This window comes from Pelobates fuscus, chromosome 7, assembly GCF_036172605.1.
Source record: "Pelobates fuscus isolate aPelFus1 chromosome 7, aPelFus1.pri, whole genome shotgun sequence".
Lineage (NCBI taxonomy): Eukaryota > Metazoa > Chordata > Amphibia > Anura > Pelobatidae > Pelobates > Pelobates fuscus.
The window spans coordinates 193,058,800-193,085,971 of NC_086323.1; the positions used below are offsets into that span (position 1 = coordinate 193,058,800).

General features: G+C 35.1%; 1 protein-coding gene across 1 annotated transcript in view; it reads left to right on the forward strand.

Moving 5' to 3' along the window:
- LOC134568424 (oocyte zinc finger protein XlCOF7.1-like) overlaps window positions 1–27,172 on the forward strand; it is a 206,941-nt gene that overhangs the window by 130,352 nt on the left and 49,417 nt on the right. The gene's annotated exons all lie outside the window — the stretch shown is intronic.

Below are 27,172 nucleotides of genomic sequence, written 5' to 3' on the forward strand. Positions count from 1 at the left end.
TAGATACTCAGTATTATTATACAGAGCGACATGTTTATTATCAGCGTATTGATACTCAGTATTACTATACAGAGCGACATGTTTATTATCACCGTATAGATACTCATTATTATTATACAGAGCGACATGTTTATTATCAGCTTATAGATACTCAGTATTATTATACAGAGTGACATGTTTATTATCAGCGTATAGATACTCAGTATTATTATACAGAGCGACATGTTTATTATCAGTTTATAGATACTCAGTATTATTATAGAGAGCGACATGTTTATTATCAGCGTATAGATACTCAGTATTATTATACAGAGCGACATGTTTATTATCAGCTTATAGATACTCAGTATTATTATACAGAGCGACATGTTTATTATCAGCGTATAGATACTCAGTATTATTATACAGAGCGACATGTTTATTATCACTGTATAGATACTCGGTATTATTTTACAGAGCGACATATTTATTATCACTGTATAGATACTTGGTATTATTATACAGAGCGACATGTTTATTATCAGCGTATAGATACTCCGTATTATTATACAGAGCGACATGTTTATTATCAGCGTATAGATACTCCGTATTATTATACAGAGCGACATGTTTATTATCAGTGTATAGATACTCAGTATTATTATACAGAGCGACATGTTTATTATGAGCGTATTGATACTCGGTATTATTATACAGAGCAACATGTTTATTATCAGTGTATAGATACTCAGTATTATTATACAGAGCGACATGTTTATTATCACTGTATAGATACTCATTATTATTATACAGAGCGACATGTTTATTATCAGCGTATTGATACTCAGTATTACTATACAGAGCGACATGTTTACTATCACCGTATAGATACTCATTATTATTATACAGAGCGACATGTTTATTATCAGCTTATAGATACTCAGTATTATTATACAGAGTGACATGTTTATTATCAGTGTATAGATACTCAGTATTATTATACAGAGCGACATGTTTATTATCACTGTATAGATACTCAATATTATTATACAGAGCGACATGTTTATTATCAGCGTATTGTTACTCAGTATTATTATACAGAGCAACATGTTTATTATCAGAGTATAGATACTCGTTATTACTATACAGAGTGACATGTTTATTATCAGCATATTGATACTCAGTATTATTATACAGAGCGACATGTTTATTATCAGCGTATTGATACTCAGTATTATTATACAGAGCGACATGTTTATTATCAGTGTATAGATACTCAGTATTATTATACAGAGCGACATGTTTATTATCAGCTTATAGATACTCAGTATTATTATACAGAGCGACATGTTTATTATCACTGTATAGATACTCAGTATTATTATACAGAGCGACATGTTTATTATCAGTGTATAGATACTCAGTATTATTATACAGAGCGACATGTTTATTATCAGCGTATTGATACTCAGTATTACTATACAGAGCGACATGTTTATTATCACCGTATAGATACTCATTATTATTATACAGAGCGACATGTTTATTATCAGCTTATAGATACTCAGTATTATTATACAGAGTGACATGTTTATTATCAGCGTATAGATACTCAGTATTATTATACAGAGCGACATGTTTATTATCAGTGTATAGATACTCAGTATTATTATAGAGAGCGACATGTTTATTATCAGCGTATAGATACTCAGTATTATTATACAGAGCGACATGTTTATTATCAGCTTATAGATACTCAGTATTATTATACAGAGCGACATGTTTATTATCAGCGTATAGATACTCAGTATTATTATACAGAGCGACATGTTTATTATCACTGTATAGATACTCGGTATTATTATACAGAGCGACATGTTTATTATCACTGTATAGATATTCAGTATTATTATACAGAGCGACATGTTTATTATCAGCATATAGATACTCAGTATTAATCAGAGTGACATGTTTATTATCAGCGTATAGATACTCAGTATTATTATACAGAGCGACATGTTTATTATCAGTGTATAGATACTCAGTATTATTATAGAGAGCGACATGTTTATTATCAGCGTATAGATACTCAATATTATTATACAGAGCGACATGTTTATTATCAGCTTATAGATACTCAGTATTATTATACAGAGCGAAATGTTTATTATCACTGTATAGATACTCAGTATTATTATACAGAGCGACATGTTTATTATCAGTGTATAGATACTCAGTATTATTATACAGAGCGACATGTTTATTATCAGCGTATAGATACTCTGTATTATTATACAGAGCGACATGTTTATTATCAGCGTATAGATACTCAGTATTATTATACAGAGTGACATGTTTATTATCCGCGTATTGATACTCAGTATTATTATACAGAGCGACATGTTTATTATCACTGTATAGATACTTGGTATTATTATACAGAGTGACATGTTTATTATCAGCATATTGATACTCAGTATTATTATACAGAGCGACATGTTTATTATTAGCGTATTGATACTCAGTATTATTATACAGAGCGACATGTTTATTATCAGTGTATAGATACTCAGTATTATTATACAGAGCGACATGTTTATTATCAGCTTATAGATACTCAGTATTATTATACAGAGCGACATGTTTATTATCAGCTTATAGATACTCAGTATTATTATACAGAGCGACATGTTTATTATCACTGTATAGATACTCAGTATTATTATACAGAGCGACATGTTTATTATCAGCTTATAGATACTCAGTATTATTATACAGGGCGACATGTTTATTATTAGCGTATAGATACTCAGTATTATTATACAGAGCAACATGTTTATTATCAGCATATAGATACTCAGTATTATTATACAGAGCAACATGTTTATTATCAGCATATAGATACTCAGTATTATTATACAGAGCGACATGTTTATTATCAGCTTATAGATACTCAGTATTATTATACAGAGCGACATGTTTATTATCACTGTATAGATATTCAGTATTATTATACAGAGCGACATGTTTATTATCAGCGTATTGTTACTCAGTATTATTATACAGAGCAATATGTTTATTATCAGAGTATAGATACTCGTTATTACTATACAGAGTGACATGTTTATTATCAGCATATTGATACTCAGTATTATTATACAGAGCGACATGTTTATTATCAGCGTATTGATACTCATTATTATTATACAGAGCGACATGTTTATTATCAGTGTATAGATACTCAGTATTATTATACAGAGCGACATGTTTATTATCAGCTTATAGATACTCAGTATTATTATACAGAGCGACATGTTTATTATCACTGTATAGATACTCAGTATTATTATACAGAGCGACATGTTTATTAGTGTATAGATACTCAGTATTATTATACAGAGCGACATGTTTATTATCAGCGTATTGATACTCAGTATTACTATACAGAGCGACATGTTTATTATCACCGTATAGATACTCATTATTATTATACAGAGCGACATGTTTATTATCAGCTTATAGATACTCAGTATTATTATACAGAGTGACATGTTTATTATCAGCGTATAGATACTCAGTATTATTATACAGAGCGACATGTTTATTATCAGTTTATAGATACTCAGTATTATTATAGAGAGCGACATGTTTATTATCAGCGTATAGATACTCAGTATTATTATACAGAGCGACATGTTTATTATCAGCTTATAGATACTCAGTATTATTATACAGAGCGACATGTTTATTATCAGCGTATAGATACTCAGTATTATTATACAGAGCGACATGTTTATTATCACTGTATAGATACTCGGTATTATTTTACAGAGCGACATATTTATTATCACTGTATAGATACTTGGTATTATTATACAGAGCGACATGTTTATTATCAGCGTATAGATACTCCATATTATTATACAGAGCGACATGTTTATTATCAGCGTATAGATACTCCGTATTATTATACAGAGCGACATGTTTATTATCAGTGTATAGATACTCAGTATTATTATACAGAGCGACATGTTTATTATGAGCGTATTGATACTCGGTATTATTATACAGAGCAACATGTTTATTATCAGTGTATAGATACTCAGTATTATTATACAGAGCGACATGTTTATTATCACTGTATAGATACTCATTATTATTATACAGAGCGACATGTTTATTATCAGCGTATTGATACTCAGTATTACTATACAGAGCGACATGTTTACTATCACCGTATAGATACTCATTATTATTATACAGAGCGACATGTTTATTATCAGCTTATAGATACTCAGTATTATTATACAGAGTGACATGTTTATTATCAGTGTATAGATACTCAGTATTATTATACAGAGCGACATGTTTATTATCACTGTATAGATACTCAATATTATTATACAGAGCGACATGTTTATTATCAGCGTATTGTTACTCAGTATTATTATACAGAGCAACATGTTTATTATCAGAGTATAGATACTCGTTATTACTATACAGAGTGACATGTTTATTATCAGCATATTGATACTCAGTATTATTATACAGAGCGACATGTTTATTATCAGCGTATTGATACTCAGTATTATTATACAGAGCGACATGTTTATTATCAGTGTATAGATACTCAGTATTATTATACAGAGCGACATGTTTATTATCAGCTTATAGATACTCAGTATTATTATACAGAGCGACATGTTTATTATCACTGTATAGATACTCAGTATTATTATACAGAGCGACATGTTTATTATCAGTGTATAGATACTCAGTATTATTATACAGAGCGACATGTTTATTATCAGCGTATTGATACTCAGTATTACTATACAGAGCGACATGTTTATTATCACCGTATAGATACTCATTATTATTATACAGAGCGACATGTTTATTATCAGCTTATAGATACTCAGTATTATTATACAGAGTGACATGTTTATTATCAGCGTATAGATACTCAGTATTATTATACAGAGCGACATGTTTATTATCAGTGTATAGATACTCAGTATTATTATAGAGAGCGACATGTTTATTATCAGCGTATAGATACTCAGTATTATTATACAGAGCGACATGTTTATTATCAGCTTATAGATACTCAGTATTATTATACAGAGCGACATGTTTATTATCAGCGTATAGATACTCAGTATTATTATACAGAGCGACATGTTTATTATCACTGTATAGATACTCGGTATTATTATACAGAGCGACATGTTTATTATCACTGTATAGATACTTGGTATTATTATACAGAGCGACATGTTTATTATCAGCGTATAGATACTCCGTATTATTATACAGAGCGACATGTTTATTATCAGTGTATAGATACTCCGTATTATTATACAGAGCGACATGTTTATTATCAGTGTATAGATACTCAGTATTATTATACAGAGCGACATGTTTATTATGAGCGTATTGATACTCGGTATTATTATACAGAGCAACATGTTTATTATCAGTGTATAGATACTCGGTATTATTATACAGAGCGACATGTTTATTATCACTGTATAGATACTCAGTATTATTATACAGAGCGACATGTTTATTATCACTGTATAGATACTCAGTATTATTATACAGAACGACATGTTTATTATCAGCGTATAGATACTCAGTATTATTATACAGAGCGACATGTTTATTATCAGTGTATAGATACTCAGTATTATTATAGAGAGCGATATGTTTATTATCAGCGTATAGATACTTAGTATTATTATACAGAGCGACATGTTTATTATCAGCGTATAGATACTCAGTATTATTATACAGAGCGACATGTTTATTATCAGTGTATAAATACTCAGTATTATTATACAGAGCGACATGTTTATTATCACTGTATAGATACTCAATATTATTATACAGAGCGACATGTTTATTATCAGCGTATTGATACTCAGTATTATTATACAGAGCGACATGTTTATTATCAGCTTATAGATACTCAGTATTATTATACAGAGGGACATGTTTATTATCACTGTATAGATATTCAGTATTATTATACAGAGCGACATGTTTATTATCAGCATATAGATACTCAGTATTAATCAGAGTGACATGTTTATTATCAGCGTATAGATACTCAATATTATTATACAGAGCGACATGTTTATTATCAGCTTATAGATACTCAGTATTATTATACAGAGCGAAATGTTTATTATCACTGTATAGATACTTAGTATTATTATACAGAGCGACATGTTTATTATCAGTGTACAGATACTCAGTATTATTATACAGAGCGACATGTTTATTATCAGCGTATAGATACTCTGTATTATTATACAGAGTGACATGTTTATTATCAGTATTATTATACAGAGCGACATGTTTATTATCAGTGTATAGATACTCAGTATTATTATACAGAGCAACATGTTTATTATCAGCTTATAGATACTCAGTATTATTATACAGGGCGACATGTTTATTATTAGCGTATAGATACTCAGTATTATTATACAGAGCAACATGTTTATTATCAGCATATAGATACTCAGTATTATTATACAGAGCGACATGTTTATTATCAGCTTATAGATACTCAGTATTATTATACAGAGCGACATGTTTATTATCACTGTAGCGGAGTAGAGGTACGATCCAAGGTAGCTCCGCTGGTAGACAGGAACAGCAATCCAATACGGGTATCAAACGGGTAGCGTGGTTACAATCCCTTCCCTCCAAGAACTAGACGACACATAGCTTGGAGGTCAACTGTCAGCTTTATTCACACAATTTCTTTTATGGCTTTTTCCCATGCAAGGGAGGTAACTCAAAACAACCAATCACCTCACAATCACCTCCCCTCCCTCTCCTCCCCTTAGATTAACAGGTAAATTAATTAGAGGGAACCGAGTTTTCCCCAGTTTCTGAATGACCCCTAAATACGGGGGGTACGGGGATACACGAGGGGTCCCCTGGTAGGTCTGCTCTGGGTGAGTAACATATTCAAATTTCACCCAGATCAGACCAGGGGTTCGGGAGTTACAGGTATTTAAAGATTTGACCGACTGCAGGGACACAGTAGCCGAAAACGGCTCCATAGATTCTGGCCCTGTAGTCGGTCTACTTCTCTGCCTAGAAAGTGCCGAATAGCTCAGCCATCCGACCCCAATCTTTGGTTCGGATGAATCCCCTAAACTGGGGAATGCAAACTACCGAACGGCGGGCCGTTCGGCAGTTTGGATCACACGATTTGGGGATCCTGGAGGTCTGAGCGGTGTCTGGGTAGTCGAGCGTCCGATTTTAGTTCCAGACGCTCGACGACCAAACACCGCTGTTCGGCAGTTAAGATGGCCGCCGCCACGTGGAGATTAGGCGAACGGCGGCCACCCACGGACCCAATAACGGTATGTACACACGGATTCTTCTTTAACATGCTGGTATAATATGTAAGATACATTGACAGGGACAAATAACATTGTAAATGCGGGTTTTGGTGGCTGCTTCTGCCACAATGCTCCCCCAGAACCAAGCCAGCATACACAGTCTGATCCCAACGGATCGACTTGGGGATGTCTGGAGGAGTACCCACAGATCACTGGTCTAGTTCCGTCTGTCGGGATAACCCGTCAGCATTTCCATTGAGCTTCCCCGGGCGATATTGGATATTGAAATCAAAGGGCTGAAGCGCTAAGCTCCAGCGCAGCAGTCTGGCATTGTCTCCGGACACCCGGTTCAGCCAGACCAACGGGTTGTGATCTGTGAGCAGGGAAAATGTTTGTCCATACAAATAGGGCTGTAGTTTCTTGAGGGCCCACACCACGGCAAGGCATTCCTTTTCGATGGCGGCGTAGCTTACTTCTCTGGGTAAAAGTTTTCGGCTGAGGTAAGCTACGGGGTGTTCACCGCCATCGGCTCCGATCTGGCTCAGTACTGCTCCCAATCCGAACATTGAAGCGTCTGTATGGACGAGAAAGCGTTTAGTCGGATCGGGAGCAGCCAACACAGGGGCATTAACAAGGGCATTTTTTAGGAGTTGGAAGGCCTGTTCACACTCTGGGGCCCATACTACTAATTTGGGAAGGTTTTTGCGGGTTAAGTCGGTAAGGGGCTTGGCTAGGGCGCTGTAGTTAGGTACAAACTTTCGGTAATATCCTGCCGTCCCCAAAAAGGCTAGTACCTGGGTTTTAGTGCGGGGGGTTGGCCATTTAGCTACGGCCTCTATTTTGGCTGGTTCGGGTTTTTGGTGGCCGCTGCCTACTCGGTGTCCGAGGTATTGGACCTCGGCCATCCCTATATGGCATTTACTGGGCTTGAGGGTCAGTCCGGCTTCCCGGATGCGGTCTAGTACTGCTCCGATATGGTCTAAATGATCGGCCCAGGAGTAACTAAAGATGGCTATGTCGTCTAGATAGGCGCAAGCGTACTCCTGAAACCCGTCCAATAGTCGGTCCACCATCCTCTGGAAGGTGGCCGGGGCGTTCTTCATCCCAAATGGCATGACCCGGAATTGGTACAGGCCAAATGGGGTGACGAAGGCCGACTTGGGAATGGCGTCCTCGGCTAGAGGAATTTGCCAATATCCTTTACAAAGATCAATGGTGGTTAAGTATTTCCCCCTAGCCATTTTGTCTAATAGCTCGTCTATCCGGGGCATGGGATAGGCATCGGATATGGTTTTATCATTGAGCCTCCGGTAATCTACACAGAAGCGGGTAGTTCCATCCCGCTTTGGCACGAGTACTACGGGGGATGCCCAGGGGCTATCTGAATGCTCAATTACCCCTAACTGCAACATTTCCTTCAGTTCCTTGTACATGTTCCCCCTCACTGCTTCGGGAATGCGGTAGGGCGGTTGACGGAGTGGGACCGGATCTAGGGTTTCTACCCGATGGGTAGCTAACGGGGTATATCCCGGGAGGTTGGAAAAAGTGGCTCCTTTTTCCCTAATTAAACTTTGGGCCTGAGCTTTTTCCTGGGGATTCAAGCGGTCTCCTAGCTGTACGGCTGCGAGATCCTCTTGTAGCGTTTCTCGGGCCAGCATGTCAGGGAGGGGTAGGTTATCTGTGTCCTCTGCAGCCGAGGCGCAGATGGCAGATACTTCCTCTGTGCGCTCGTGGTAGGGCTTCAGCATGTTCACATGGAACATGCGTCGGTCCCCGGTCCCGGCGCAGGGGCCGATTATATAGGTGGTATCGCAGACCTGCTCTACCACCTTGAATGGGCCCCGCCAGGAAGCCTGCAGCTTGTCAGTAGGGACGGGGCGTAAGACTAGTACTTTCTGGCCGACCTGAAAGCTGCGGTCCCTAGCTCCCTTATCATACCAGTGGCGCTGGCGTGTCTGGGCCGCCTGGAGGTTGTTGCGCACAGCTCGGGTCAATTCCTCCAGGCGGTTCCGAAACTCCAACACATAGGGTACGATAGGGGTGCCGTCAATGGTCGTCCCCCCCTCCCAGTGTTCCCTTATTAGGTCTAGGGGTCCCCTTACCCTCCTTCCGAACAACAGTTCGAAGGGAGAGAACCCAGTGGACTCTTGGGGCACCTCTCGGTAGGCGAACAGGAGATGGGGTAAGAACCGCTCCCAGTTCTTCTGAGTGGCTACGAACGTGCGGATCATTTGTTTTAAGGTCCCATTAAACCGTTCGCAGAGGCCATTGGACTGGGGGTGGTATGGGGAATTAAGGATAGGTCGGACCCCGCATACTTTCCAAAGCTGTTGCGTGACCTCGGCCGTGAATTGGGTACCCTGATCTGAAATGATCTCCCGGGGGATCCCCATACGGGTAAAGATACGCATGAGGGCGTCTACTATGGTCTCTGCGTGTACATTCGTTAGGGCTACTGCTTCGGGATATCTAGTGGCATAATCTACCACGGTCAATATGTATTTCTTACCAGACGGGCTTTTTTGTTTCAGTGGTCCGATAATGTCTACCGCTACTCGGCTAAAGGGTTCTTCAATAATGGGCAGGGTGTGTAGTTTGGCCTTGTATCGGTCCCCCCGCTTTCCCACTCTCTGACAGGTATCGCAAGTATTACAGTATTGCTTAATATCCTGTGATATCCCTGGCCAGAAGAAGTTCTGTAGCAGCCGATGTTTGGTTCGGCTGATCCCTAGGTGTCCAGACAGGGGAATGTCGTGGGCGATTCGCATTAACTCTTGTCGATACTTTCGAGGCACAATTAACTGTTTAATGGGTACAGGAATCGACCCGGCTACTACCTTTTCTGCATACCGGTATAATAACCCCTTATCCCAAGCATATCTCTCCCCCTCTCTGCCAGTCTGGTCTTTATCTATTCTGTCCTTGTAAACCTGTAGGGACGGGTCCAGGGCGACCTCGCTACCAAATTCTAATGGGGCAGCCCAGGGTAATACAGTGTGATCAGGGGGGTTTGTGCTTACCTGAGCCTCAGAGTCAAGGTGGGGTGCCGTGGTGCGAGCCTGTTGGCGGGTGACGACCGGGTAAGCTTCCTGTGGAGGAGGCCGGGTAACAAACGCGGAAGTTAGCTCCCCCAAATCGTTCCCCAAAATCACATCGGCAGGTAGGTCCTGCATCATCCCCACTTCAATTTGTCCTGCCCCCGCTCCCCAGTCCAAATGTAGTTTAGCAGTGGGTACCTTGTATATAGCTCCCCCTGCCACTCGAACTGCAATGCACTCCCCAGTGAGATGGTTCGGGGCCACTAAATGGTTGCGTACCAGAGTGATGGTGGCCCCAGAATCTCTTAACCCCTCCAGCCGCTTGCCCTCCACATGGACCACTTGTCGGTGGCCCTGGCGGTTGTCTGAGGCCGCCTGGACCGGGTTTACCTCATGGAGGGTGCCCAAGGGTTCTGCTATTTGGGTAGAGGTGAAAGGTTGAGCCCAGGGCCTGCCCTGATAGCAGTGTACCGCGGCTCGGGGGGTGGTTGGTGGTCGTTGAGGGGTCCAGGCTGGTCTGGCCCGGTTTTGGGGACAGTCTCGTTGCATGTGACCCAGCTGGTTGCATGCATGGCACCGGACAGATGCCCGGTTGTTGTACCGGGGGGTTTGAGACTGGTAGGTCCCCCCTGGTCGGGGCGGATTTACTGGGGTAAGCTGGGGAACAGCTGGCGTAGATTGCACTCTACTGGATACATGCTGTTCCCGTCGGGAGTCCTGATGCTCATCTGCTAGTTGAGCGGCCTCATGCAGAGTATGGGGCTTACGTTCTCTTACCCAGATCTGTAACTGTGGAGACAAACGTCGGTAGAACTGCTCCAGCATCATCAATTGCTTGATCTCTTGGGCCGTGACGGCTTTGGCTGCCTCAAGCCACCCGTCAGCTGCCCGTTGTAGGCGGTGTGCAAATTCTGCATGTGAGTCTTTTTCTGATTTGGGTAATTCCCGGAACTGTGTTCGGTATGCTTCAGGTGTAAGGGCATACCGTGCGAGCAAGGTTTGTTTTACCTTTTGATAGTCCCTGATATCCTCTGCCGGCATAGCTCGGTAGGCATCTGCTGCGCGGCCGGATAGGTTACCCGCTAGCACTCGTACTTGTTCTTCAGTGCTAATGGCATGTAGCTGGCACAAAAGTTCAAAGTTCTGTAAATAGCCATCAATGTCCCCCTCGGTATCATTAAATGCTTTGAATACCTGGTACGGTATTTTAGCTTTCGCTGGTGGGGTGGGGGCCGCTGTTGCGCTTCCCTGCGCTGATCGCTGCATAAAGAGAGCCTGTACATCGTTGTACACCTGGTCTGCTTTCTGTGCTGCCATGGCTGGTGAGAATAGAGCCATCCTGGCCCTATATTCTCTGGTAAACTCAGTTTCTTCCCCCTCCCTTGGAGGTGCTGCAGCAGCTGCGGCTCTGTCTCCTTCCATGAGTTCTGCGATTAGGATAGCCTTTGTTTTGTTGCTTGCTATCCTCCCTCTCGCTTCCAGTAACTCTTTTAGCGTGTCCCGTTTCAAGAGGGTATAATCTGTTTCCATTCAGTCCTTTTTAATTCCTGCTGAATGCCTCTTGCTGTGTAGTACGATCCCGTCGCTTGCCACCAATTGTAGCGGAGTAGAGGTACGATCCAAGGTAGCTCCGCTGGTAGACAGGAACAGCAATCCAATACGGGTATCAAACGGGTAGCGTGGTTACAATCCCTTCCCTCCAAGAACTAGACGACACATAGCTTGGAGGTCAACTGTCAGCTTTATTCACACAATTTCTTTTATGGCTTTTTCCCATGCAAGGGAGGTAACTCAAAACAACCAATCACCTCACAATCACCTCCCCTCCCTCTCCTCCCCTTAGATTAACAGGTAAATTAATTAGAGGGAACCGAGTTTTCCCCAGTTTCTGAATGACCCCTAAATACGGGGGGTACGGGGATACACGAGGGGTCCCCTGGTAGGTCTGCTCTGGGTGAGTAACATATTCAAATTTCACCCAGATCAGACCAGGGGTTCGGGAGTTACAGGTATTTAAAGATTTGACCGACTGCAGGGACACAGTAGCCGAAAACGGCTCCATAGATTCTGGCCCTGTAGTCGGTCTACTTCTCTGCCTAGAAAGTGCCGAATAGCTCAGCCATCCGACCCCAATCTTTGGTTCGGATGAATCCCCTAAACTGGGGAATGCAAACTACCGAACGGCGGGCCGTTCGGCAGTTTGGATCACACGATTTGGGGATCCTGGAGGTCTGAGCGGTGTCTGGGTAGTCGAGCGTCCGATTTTAGTTCCAGACGCTCGACGACCAAACACCGCTGTTCGGCAGTTAAGATGGCCGCCGCCACGTGGAGATTAGGCGAACGGCGGCCACCCACGGACCCAATAACGGTATGTACACACGGATTCTTCTTTAACATGCTGGTATAATATGTAAGATACATTGACAGGGACAAATAACATTGTAAATGCGGGTTTTGGTGGCTGCTTCTGCCACAATCACTGTATAGATATTCAGTATTATTATACAGAGCGACATGTTTATTATCAGCATATAGATACTCAGTATTAATCAGAGTGACATGTTTATTATCAGCGTATAGATACTCAGTATTATTATACAGAGCGACATGTTTATTATCAGCGTATTGATACTCAGTATTATTATAGAGAGCGACATGTTTATTATCAGCGTATAGATACTCAATATTATTATACAGAGCGACATGTTTATTATCGGCTTATAGATACTCAGTATTATTATACAGAGCGAAATGTTTATTATCACTGTATAGATACTCAGTATTATTATACAGAGTGACATGTTTATTATCAGCGTATTGATACTCAGTATTATTATACAGAGCGACATGTTTATTATCACTGTATAGATACTTGGTATTATTATACAGAGTGACATGTTTATTATCAGCATATTGATACTCAGTATTATTATACAGAGCGACATGTTTATTATCACTGTATAGATACTTGGTATTATTATACAGAGTGACATGTTTATTATCAGCGTATTGATACTCAGTATTATTATACAGAGCGACATGTTTATTATCAGTGTATAGATACTCAGTATTATTATACAGAGCGACATGTTTATTATCAGCTTATAGATACTCAGTATTATTATACAGAGCGACATGTTTATTATCACTGTATAGATACTCAGTATTATTATACAGAGCGACATGTTTATTATCAGTGTATAGATACTCAGTATTATTATACAGAGCGACATGTTTATTATCAGTGTATAGATACTCAGTATTATTATACAGAGCCACATGTTTATTATCAGCGTATTGATACTCAGTATTACTATACAGAGCGACATGTTTATTATCACTGTATAGATACTCATTATTATTTTACAGAGCGACATGTTTATTATCAGCTTATAGATACTCAGTATTATTATACAGAGTGACATGTTTATTATCACTGTATAGATACTCAGTATTATTATACAGAGCGACATGTTTATTATCAGCGTATAGATACTCAGTATTATTATACAGAGCGACATGTTTATTATCAGTGTATAGATACTCAGTATTATTATAGAGAGCGACATGTTTATTATCAGCGTATAGATACTCAGTATTATTATACAGAGCGACATGTTTATTATCAGCTTATAGATACTCAGTATTATTATACAGAGCGACATGTTTATTATCAACTTATAGATACTCAGTATTATTATACAGAGCGACATGTTTATTATCAGCTTATAGATACTCAGTATTATTATACAGAGCGACATGTTTATTATCAGCTTATAGATACTCAGTATTATTATACAGAGCGACATGTTTATTATCACTGTATAGATACTTGGTATTATTATACAGAGTGACATGTTTATTATCAGCGTATTGATACTCAGTATTATTATACAGAGCGACATGTTTATTATCAGTGTATAGATACTCAGTATTATTATACAGAGCGACATGTTTATTATCAGCTTATAGATACTCAGTATTATTATACAGGGCGACATGTTTATTATTAGCGTATAGATACTCAGTATTATTATACAGAGCAACATGTTTATTATCAGCATATAGATACTCAGTATTATTATACAGAGCGACATGTTTATTATCAGCTTATAGATACTCAGTATTATTATACAGAGCGACATGTTTATTATCACTGTATAGATATTCAGTATTATTATACAGAGCGACATGTTTATTATCAGCATATAGATACTCAGTATTAATCAGAGTGACATGTTTATTATCAGCGTATAGATACTCAGTATTATTATACAGAGCGACATGTTTATTATCAGTGTATAGATACTCAGTATTATTATAGAGAGCGACATGTTTATTATCAGCGTATAGATACTCAATATTATTATACAGAGCGACATGTTTATTATCAGCTTATAGATACTCAGTATTATTATACAGAGCGAAATGTTTATTATCACTGTATAGATACTCAGTATTATTATACAGAGCGACATGTTTATTATCAGTGTATAGATACTCAGTATTATTATACAGAGCGACATGTTTATTATCAGCGTATAGATACTCTGTATTATTATACAGAGCGACATGTTTATTATCAGCGTATAGATACTCAGTATTATTATACAGAGTGACATGTTTATTATCCGCGTATTGATACTCAGTATTATTATACAGAGCGACATGTTTATTATCACTGTATAGATACTTGGTATTATTATACAGAGTGACATGTTTATTATCAGCATATTGATACTCAGTATTATTATACAGAGCGACATGTTTATTATTAGCGTATTGATACTCAGTATTATTATACAGAGCGACATGTTTATTATCAGTGTATAGATACTCAGTATTATTATACAGAGCGACATGTTTATTATCAGCTTATAGATACTCAGTATTATTATACAGAGCGACATGTTTATTATCACTGTATAGATACTCAGTATTATTATACAGAGCGACATGTTTATTATCAGTGTATAGATACTCAGTATTATTATACAGAGCGACATGTTTATTATCAGTGTATAGATACTCAGTATTATTATACAGAGCGACATGTTTATTATCAGCGTATTGATACTCAATATTACTATACAGAGCGACATGTTTATTATCACCGTATAGATACTCATTATTATTTTACAGAGCGACATGTTTATTATCAGCTTATAGATACTCAGTATTATTATACAGAGTGACATGTTTATTATCACTGTATAGATACTCAGTATTATTATACAGAGCGACATGTTTATTATCAGCGTATAGATACTCAGTATTATTATACAGAGCGACATGTTTATTATCAGTGTATAGATACTCAGTATTATTATAGAGAGCGACATGTTTATTATCAGCGTATAGATACTCAGTATTATTATACAGAGCGACATGTTTATTATCAGCTTATAGATACTCAATATTATTATACAGAGCGACATGTTTATTATCAGCTTATAGATACTCAGTATTATTATACAGAGCGACATGTTTATTATCAGCTTATATATACTCAGTATTATTATACAGAGCGACATGTTTATTATCAGCGTATAGATACTCAGTATTATTATACATAGCAACATGTTTGTTATCAGCGTATAGATACTCAGTATTATTATACAGAGCGACATGTTTATGATCAGAGTATAGATACTCGTTATTACTATACAGAGCGACATGTTTATTATCAGCGTATTGATACTCATTATTATTATACAGAGCGACATGTTTATTATCAGCTTATAGATACTCAGTATTATTATACAGAGCGACATGTTTATTATCAGCATATAGATACTCAGTATTAATCAGAGTGACATGTTTATTATCAGCGTATAGATACTCAAATTATTATACAGAGCGACATGTTTATTATCAGCTTATAGATACTCAGTATTATTATACAGAGCGAAATGTTTATTATCACTGTATAGATACTTAGTATTATTATACAGAGCGACATGTTTATTATCAGTGTACAGATACTCAGTATTATTATACAGAGCGACATGTTTATGATCAGAGTATAGATACTCGTTATTACTATACAGAGCGACATGTTTATTATCAGCGTATTGATACTCATTATTATTATACAGAGCGACATGTTTATTATCAGCGTATTGATACTCAGTATTATTATACAGAGCGACATGTTTATTATCAGTGTATAGATACTCAGTATTATTATACAGAGCGACATGTTTATTATCACTGTATAGATACTCAATATTATTATACAGAGCGACATGTTTATTATCAGCGTATTGATACTCAGTATTATTATACAGAGCGACATGTTTATTATCAGCTTATAGATACTCAGTATTATTATACAGAGGGACATGTTTATTATCACTGTATAGATATTCAGTATTATTATACAGAGCGACATGTTTATTATCAGCATATAGATACTCAGTATTAATCAGAGTGACATGTTTATTATCAGCGTATAGATACTCAATATTATTATACAGAGCGACATGTTTATTATCAGCTTATAGATACTCAGTATTATTATACAGAGCGAAATGTTTATTATCACTGTATAGATACTTAGTATTATTATACAGAGCGACATGTTTATTATCAGTGTACAGATACTCAGTATTATTATACAGAGTGACATGTTTATTATCAGCGTATAGATACTCTGTATTATTATACAGAGTGACATGTTTATTATCAGTATTATTATACAGAGCGACATGTTTATTATCAGTGTATAAATACTCAGTATTATTATACAGAGCGACATGTTTATTATCAGCTTATAGATACTAAGTATTATTATACAGAGCGACATGTTTATTATCACTGTATAGATACTAGGTATTATTATACAGAGCGACATGTTTATTATCAGAGTATAGATACTCGTTATTTCTATACAGAGTGACATGTTTATTATCAGCATATTGATACTCAGTATTATTATACAGAGCGACATGTTTATTATCAGAGTATAGATACTCGTTATTTCTATACAGAGTGACATGTTTATTATCAGCATATTGATACTCAGTATTATTATACAGAGCGACATGTTTATTATCACCGTATAGATACTCATTATTATTATACAGAGCGACATGTTTATTATCAGCTTATAGATACTCAGTATTATTATACAGAGCGACATGTTTATTATCACTGTATAGATACTCAGTATTATTATACAGAGCGACATGTTTATTATCAGTGTATAGATACGCAGTATTATTATACAGAGCGACATGTTTATTATCAGCGTAAAGATACTCAGTATTATTATACAGAGCAACATGTTTATTATCAGCGTATAGATACTCCGTATTATACAGGGCAACATGTTTATTATTAGCGTATAGATACTCAGTATTATTATACAGAGCGACATGTTTATTATCAGCATATAGATACTCATGATTATTATACAGAGCGACATGTTTATTATCAGCTTATAGATACTCAGTATTATTATACAGAGCGACATGTTTATTATCAGCGTATAGATACTCAGTATTATTATACAGAGCGACATGTTTATTATCAGCTTATAGATACTCAGTATTATTATACAGGGCGACATGTTTATTATTAGCGTATAGATACTCAGTATTATTATACAGAGCAACATGTTTATTATCAGCATATAGATACTCAGTATTATTATACAGAGCGACATGTTTATTATCAGCTTATAAATACTCAGTATTATTATACAGAGCGACATGTTTATTATCACTGTATAGATATTCAGTATTATTATACAGAGCGACATGTTTATTATCAGCATATAGATACTCAGTATTAATCAGAGTGACATGTTTATTATCAGCGTATAGATACTCAGTATTATTATACAGAGCGACATGTTTATTATCAGCGTATTGATACTCAGTATTATTATAGAGAGCGACATGTTTATTATCAGCGTATAGATACTCAATATTATTATACAGAGCGACATGTTTATTATCGGCTTATAGATACTCAGTATTATTATACAGAGCGAAATGTTTATTATCACTGTATAGATACTCAGTATTATTATACAGAGTGACATGTTTATTATCAGCGTATTGATACTCAGTATTATTATACAGAGCGACATGTTTATTATCACTGTATAGATACTTGGTATTATTATACAGAGTGACATGTTTATTATCAGCATATTGATACTCAGTATTATTATACAGAGCGACATGTTTATTATCACTGTATAGATACTTGGTATTATTATACAGAGTGACATGTTTATTATCAGCGTATTGATACTCAGTATTATTATACAGAGCGACATGTTTATTATCAGTGTATAGATACTCAGTATTATTATACAGAGCGACATGTTTATTATCAGCTTATAGATACTCAGTATTATTATACAGAGCGACATGTTTATTATCACTGTATAGATACTCAGTATTATTATACAGAGCGACATGTTTATTATCAGTGTATAGATACTCAGTATTATTATACAGAGCGACATGTTTATTATCAGTGTATAGATACTCAGTATTATTATACAGAGCCACATGTTTATTATCAGCGTATTGATACTCAGTATTACTATACAGAGCGACATGTTTATTATCACTGTATAGATACTCATTATTATTTTACAGAGCGACATGTTTATTATCAGCTTATAGATACTCAGTATTATTATACAGAGTGACATGTTTATTATCACTGTATAGATACTCAGTATTATTATACAGAGCGACATGTTTATTATCAGCGTATAGATACTCAGTATTATTATACAGAGCGACATGTTTATTATCAGTGTATAGATACTCAGTATTATTATAGAGAGCGACATGTTTATTATCAGCGTATAGATACTCAGTATTATTATACAGAGCGACATGTTTATTATCAGCTTATAGATACTCAGTATTATTATACAGAGCGACATGTTTATTATCAGCTTATAGATACTCAGTATTATTATACAGAGCAACATGTTTATTATCAGCGTATAGATACTCTGTATTATTATACAGAGTGACATGTTTATTATCAGTATTATTATACAGAGCGACATGTTTATTATCAGTGTATAAATACTCAGTATTATTATACAGAGCGACATGTTTATTATCAGCTTATAGATACTAAGTATTATTATACAGAGCGACATGTTTATTATCACTGTATAGATACTAGGTATTATTATACAGCGCGACATGTTTATTATAAGCGTATAGATACTCAGTATTATTATACAGAGCAACATGTTTATTATCAGAGTATAGATACTCGTTATTTCTATACAGAGTGACATGTTTATTATCAGCATATTGATACTCAGTATTATTATACGGAGCGACATGTTTATTATCACCGTATAGATACTCATTATTATTATACAGAGCGACATGTTTATTATCAGCTTATAGATACTCAGTATTATTATACAGAGCGACATGTTTATTATCACTGTATAGATACTCAGTATTATTATACAGAGCGACATGTTTATTATCAGTGTATAGATACGCAGTATTATTATACAGAGCGACATGTTTATTATCAGCGTAAAGATACTCAGTATTATTATACAGAGCAACATGTTTATTATCAGCGTATAGATACTCCGTATTATACAGGGCAACATGTTTATTATTAGCGTATAGATACTCAGTATTATTATACAGAGCGACATGTTTATTATCAGCATATAGATACTCATGATTATTATACAGAGCGACATGTTTATTATCAGCTTATAGATACTCAGTATTATTATACAGAGCGACATGTTTATTATCAGCGTATAGATACTCAGAATTATTATACAGAGCGACATGTTTATTATCAGCTTATAGATACTCAGTATTATTATACAGGGCGACATGTTTATTATTAGCGTATAGATACTCAGTATTATTATACAGAGCAACATGTTTATTATCAGCATATAGATACTCAGTATTATTATACAGAGCGACATGTTTATTATCAGCTTATAGATACTCAGTATTATTATACAGAGCGACATGTTTATTATCACTGTATAGATATTCAGTATTATTATACAGAGCGACATGTTTATTATCAGCATATAGATACTCAGTATTAATCAGAGTGACATGTTTATTATCAGCGTATAGATACTCAGTATTATTATACAGAGCGACATGTTTATTATCAGCGTATTGATACTCAGTATTATTATAGAGAGCGACATGTTTATTATCAGCGTATAGATACTCAATATTATTATACAGAGCGACATGTTTATTATCGGCTTATAGATACTCAGTATTATTATACAGAGCGAAATGTTTATTATCACTGTATAGATACTCAGTATTATTATACAGAGTGACATGTTTATTATCAGCGTATTGATACTCAGTATTATTATACAGAGCGACATGTTTATTATCACTGTATAGATACTTGGTATTATTATACAGAGTGACATGTTTATTATCAGCATATTGATACTCAGTATTATTATACAGAGCGACATGTTTATTATCACTGTATAGATACTTGGTATTATTATACAGAGTGACATGTTTATTATCAGCGTATTGATACTCAGTATTATTATACAGAGCGACATGTTTATTATCAGTGTATAGATACTCAGTATTATTATACAGAGCGACATGTTTATTATCAGCTTATAGATACTCAGTATTATTATACAGAGCGACATGTTTATTATCACTGTATAGATACTCAGTATTATTATACAGAGCGACATGTTTATTATCAGCGTATAGATACTCAGTATTATTATACAGAGCGACATGTTTATTATCAGTGTATAGATACTCAGTATTATTATAGAGAGCGACATGTTTATTATCAGCGTATAGATACTCAGTATTATTATACAGAGCGACATGTTTATTATCAGCTTATAGATACTCAGTATTATTATACAGAGCGACATGTTTATTATCAGCTTATAGATACTCAGTATTATTATACAGAGCGACATGTTTATTATCAGCTTATAGATACTCAGTATTATTATACAGAGCGACATGTTTATTATCAGCTTATAGATACTCAGTATTATTATACAGAGCGACATGTTTATTATCAGCTTGTAGATACTCAGTATTATTATACAGAGCGACATGTTTATTATCAGCTTGTAGATACTCAGTATTATTATACAGAGCGACATGTTTATTATCAGCTTATAGATACTCAGTATTATTATACAGAGCGACATGTTTATTATCAGCTTATAGATACTCAGTATTATTATACAGAGCGACATGTTTATGGTCAGAGTATAGATACTCGTTATTACTATACAGAGCGACATGTTTATTATCAGCGTATTGATACTCAGTATTATTATACAGAGCGACATGTTTATTATCAGCTTATAGATACTCAGTATTATTATACAGAGCGACATGTTTATTATCACTGTATAGATACTCAATATTATTATACAGAGCGACATGTTTATTATCAGCGTATTGATACTCAGTATTATTATACAGAGCGACATGTTTATTATCAGCTTATAGATACTCAGTATTATTATACAGAGCGACATGTTTATTATCAGTGTATAGATACTCAGTATTATTATACAGAGCGACATGTTTATTATCAGTGTATAGATACTCAGTATTATTATACAGAGCGACATGTTTATTATCAGCGTATTGATACTCAGTATTACTATACAGAGCGACATGTTTATTATCACCGTATAGATACTCATTATTATTTTACAGAGCGACATGTTTATTATCAGCTTATAGATACTCAGTATTATTTTTTACGTACTTTCACTATGTATGGTCCTTTCTTTCTCATATCTTTGAAGACATTCTAACACCTGGATCTACTATCAAGTCCCATACTACATATACCCCAGGGGGGGTGAGAGGCCTGATTTACACTTTTGTTTGTGAGTGCATTACTTACTCCACATTTTATTATTATTATCTTACTGTGTTACGCTATGATATACACTTTTTATCATTCCAGATTGTATAACATATTCATATAGAATATTCCAATTTTGGATATATTCCCCAGGTTGTATTTTATTATTTTTGTGAAGGTGGTTTCCGCTTTATTTCTTTCTGTTTTCTACTATTGGTGTTTAGTGAGGTTCACCTGGAACCACTTTCAATTTAGCAGCTCTATTGCTTTTGGTTAGTGGGTATACTACTGTTTTGTCACTTTGATTATTATACAGAGTGACATGTTTATTATCACTGTATAGATACTCAGTATTATTATACAGAGCGACATGTTTATTATCAGCTTATAGATACTCAGTATTATTATACAGAGTGACATGTTTATTATCACTGTATAGATACTCAGTATTATTATACAGAGCGACATGTTTATTATCAGCGGATAGATACTCAGTATTATTATACAGAGCGACATGTTTATTATCAGTGTATAGATACTCAGTATTATTATAGAGAGCGACATGTTTATTATCAGCGGATAGATACTCAGTATTATTATACAGAGCGACATGTTTATTATCAGCTTGTAGATACTCAGTATTATTATACAGAGCGACATGTTTATTATCAGCGTATAGATACTCGTTATTACTATACAGAGCGACATGTTTATTATCAGCGTATTGATACTCATTATTATTATACAGAGCGACATGTTTATTATCAGCGTATTGATACTCAGTATTATTATACAGAGCGACATGTTTATTATCAGTGTATAGATACTCAGTATTATTATACAGAGCGACATGTTTATTATCAGCTGATAGATACTCAGTATTATTATACAGAGCGACATGTTTATTATCACTGTATAGATACTCAATATTATTATACAGAGCGACATGTTTATTATCAGCGTATTGATACTCGGTATTATTATACAGAGCGACATGTTTATTATCAGCTTATAGATACTCAGTATTATTATACAGAGCGACATGTTTATTATCAGCTTATAGATACTCAGTATTATTATACAGAGCGACATGTTTATTATCACTGTATAGATACTCAGTATTATTATTCAGAGCGACGTGTTTATTATCAGTGTATAGATACTCAGTATTATTATACAGAGCGACATGTTTATTATCAGCGTATAGATACTCAGTATTATTATACAGAGCGACATGTTTATTATCCGCTTATAGATACTCATACAGAGCGACATGTTTATTATCAGCTTATAGATACTCAGTATTATTATACAGAGCGACATGTTTATTATCACTGTATAGATACTCAGTATTATTTTACAGAGCGACATGTTTATTATCACTGTATAGATACTCAGTATTATTATACAGAGCGACATGTTTATTATCACCGTATAGATACTCAGTATTATTATACAGAGCGACATGTTTATTATCAGCTTATAGATACTCAGTATTATTATACAGAGCGACATGTTTATTATCAGCATATAGATACTCAGTATTATACAGAGTGACATGTTTATTATCAGCGTATAGATACTCAGTATTATTATACAGAGCGACATGTTTATTATCAGTGTATAGAGACTCAGTATTATTATAGAGAGCGACATGTTTATTATCAGCGTATAGATACTCAGAATTATTATACAGAGCAACATGTTTATTATCAGAGTATAGATACTCGTTATTACTATACAGAGTGACATGTTTATTATCAGCATATTGATACTCAGTATTATTATACAGAGCGACATGTTTATTATCAGCGTATTGATACTCAGTATTATTATACAGAGCGACATGTTTATTATCAGTGTATAGATGCTCAGTATTATTATACAGAGCGACATGTTTATTATCAGCTTCTAGATACTCAGTATTTTTATACAGAGCGACATGTTTATTATCACTGTATAGATACTCAGTATTATTATACAGAGCGACATGTTTATTATCACTGTATAGATACTCAGTATTATTATACAGAGCGACATGTTTATTATCAGTGTATAGATACTCAGTATTATTATACAGAGCGACATGTTTATTATCAGCGTATTGATACTCAGTATTATTATACAGAGCGACATGTTTATTATCACCGTATAGATACTCAATATTATTATACAGAGCGACATGTTTATTATCAGCTTATAGATACTCAGTATTATTATACAGAGCGACATGTTTATTATCACTGTATAGATACTCATTATTATTATACAGAGCGACATGTTTATTATCAGCATATAGATACTCAGTATTATTATACAGAGCGACATGTTTATTATCAGCTTATAGATACTCAGTATTATTATACAGAGCGACATGTTTATTATCAGCGTATAGATACTCAGAATTATTATACAGAGCGACATGTTTATTATCAGCTTATAGATACTCAGTATTATTATACAGGGCGACATGTTTATTATTAGCGTATAGATACTCAGTATTATTATACAGAGCGACATGTTTATTATCAGCATATAGATACTCAGAATTATTATACAGAGTGACATGTTTATTATCAGCTTATAGATACTCAGTATTATTATACAGAGCGACATGTTTATTATCAGCGTATAGATACTCCGTATTATTATATAGAGCGACATGTTTATTATCCGCGTATAGATACTCAGTATTATTATACAGAGCGACATGTTTATTATCAGCGTATAGATACTCAGTATTATTATACAGAGCGACATGTTTATTATCAGTGTATAGATACTCAGTATTATTATACAGAGCGACATGTTTATTATCAGTGTATAGATACTCAGTATTATTATACAGAGCGACATGTTTATTATCAGCGTATTGATACTCAGTATTACTATACAGAGCGACATGTTTATTATCACCGTATAGATACTCATTATTATTTTACAGAGCGACATGTTTATTATCAGCTTATAGATACTCAGTATTATTTTTTACGTACTTTCACTATGTATGGTCCTTTCTTTCTCATATCTTTGAAGACATTCTAACACCTGGATCTACTATCAAGTCCCATACTACATATACCCCAGGGGGGGTGAGAGGCCTGATTTACACTTTTGTTTGTGAGTGCATTACTTACTCCACATTTTATTATTATTATCTTACTGTGTTACGCTATGATATACACTTTTTATCATTCCAGATTGTATAACATATTCATATAGAATATTCCAATTTTGGATATATTCCCCAGGTTGTATTTTATTATTTTTGTGAAGGTGGTTTCCGCTTTATTTCTTTCTGTTTTCTACTATTGGTGTTTAGTGAGGTTCACCTGGAACCACTTTCAATTTAGCAGCTCTATTGCTTTTGGTTAGTGGGTATACTACTGTTTTGTCACTTTGATTATTATACAGAGTGACATGTTTATTATCACTGTATAGATACTCAGTATTATTATACAGAGCGACATGTTTATTATCAGCTTATAGATACTCAGTATTATTATACAGAGTGACATGTTTATTATCACTGTATAGATACTCAGTATTATTATACAGAGCGACATGTTTATTATCAGCGGATAGATACTCAGTATTATTATACAGAGCGACATGTTTATTATCAGTGTATAGATACTCAGTATTATTATAGAGAGCGACATGTTTATTATCAGCGGATAGATACTCAGTATTATTATACAGAGCGACATGTTTATTATCAGCTTATAGATACTCAGTATTATTATACAGAGCGACATGTTTATTATCAGCTTGTAGATACTCAGTATTATTATACAGAGCGACATGTTTATTATCAGCGTATAGATACTCAGTATTATTATACATAGCAACATGTTTGTTATCAGCGTATAGATACTCAGTATTATTATACAGAGCGACATGTTTATGATCAGAGTATAGATACTCGTTATTACTATACAGAGCGACATGTTTATTATCAGCGTATTGATACTCATTATTATTATACAGAGCGACATGTTTATTATCAGCGTATTGATACTCAGTATTATTATACAGAGCGACATGTTTATTATCAGTGTATAGATACTCAGTATTATTATACAGAGCGACATGTTTATTATCAGCTGATAGATACTCAGTATTATTATACAGAGCGACATGTTTATTATCACTGTATAGATACTCAATATTATTATACAGAGCGACATGTTTATTATCAGCGTATTGATACTCGGTATTATTATACAGAGCGACATGTTTATTATCAGCTTATAGATACTCAGTATTATTATACAGAGCGACATGTTTATTATCAGCTTATAGATACTCAGTATTATTATACAGAGCGACATGTTTATTATCACTGTATAGATACTCAGTATTATTATTCAGAGCGACGTGTTTATTATCAGTGTATAGATACTCAGTATTATTATACAGAGCGACATGTTTATTATCAGCGTATAGATACTCAGTATTATTATACAGAGCGACATGTTTATTATCCGCTTATAGATACTCATACAGAGCGACATGTTTATTATCAGCTTATAGATACTCAGTATTATTATACAGAGCGACATGTTTATTATCACTGTATAGATACTCAGTATTATTTTACAGAGCGACATGTTTATTATCACTGTATAGATACTCAGTATTATTATACAGAGCGACATGTTTATTATCACCGTATAGATACTCAGTATTATTATACAGAGCGACATGTTTATTATCAGCTTATAGATACTCAGTATTATTATACAGAGCGACATGTTTATTATCAGCATATAGATACTCAGTATTATACAGAGTGACATGTTTATTATCAGCGTATAGATACTCAGTATTATTATACAGAGCGACATGTTTATTATCAGTGTATAGAGACTCAGTATTATTATAGAGAGCGACATGTTTATTATCAGCGTATAG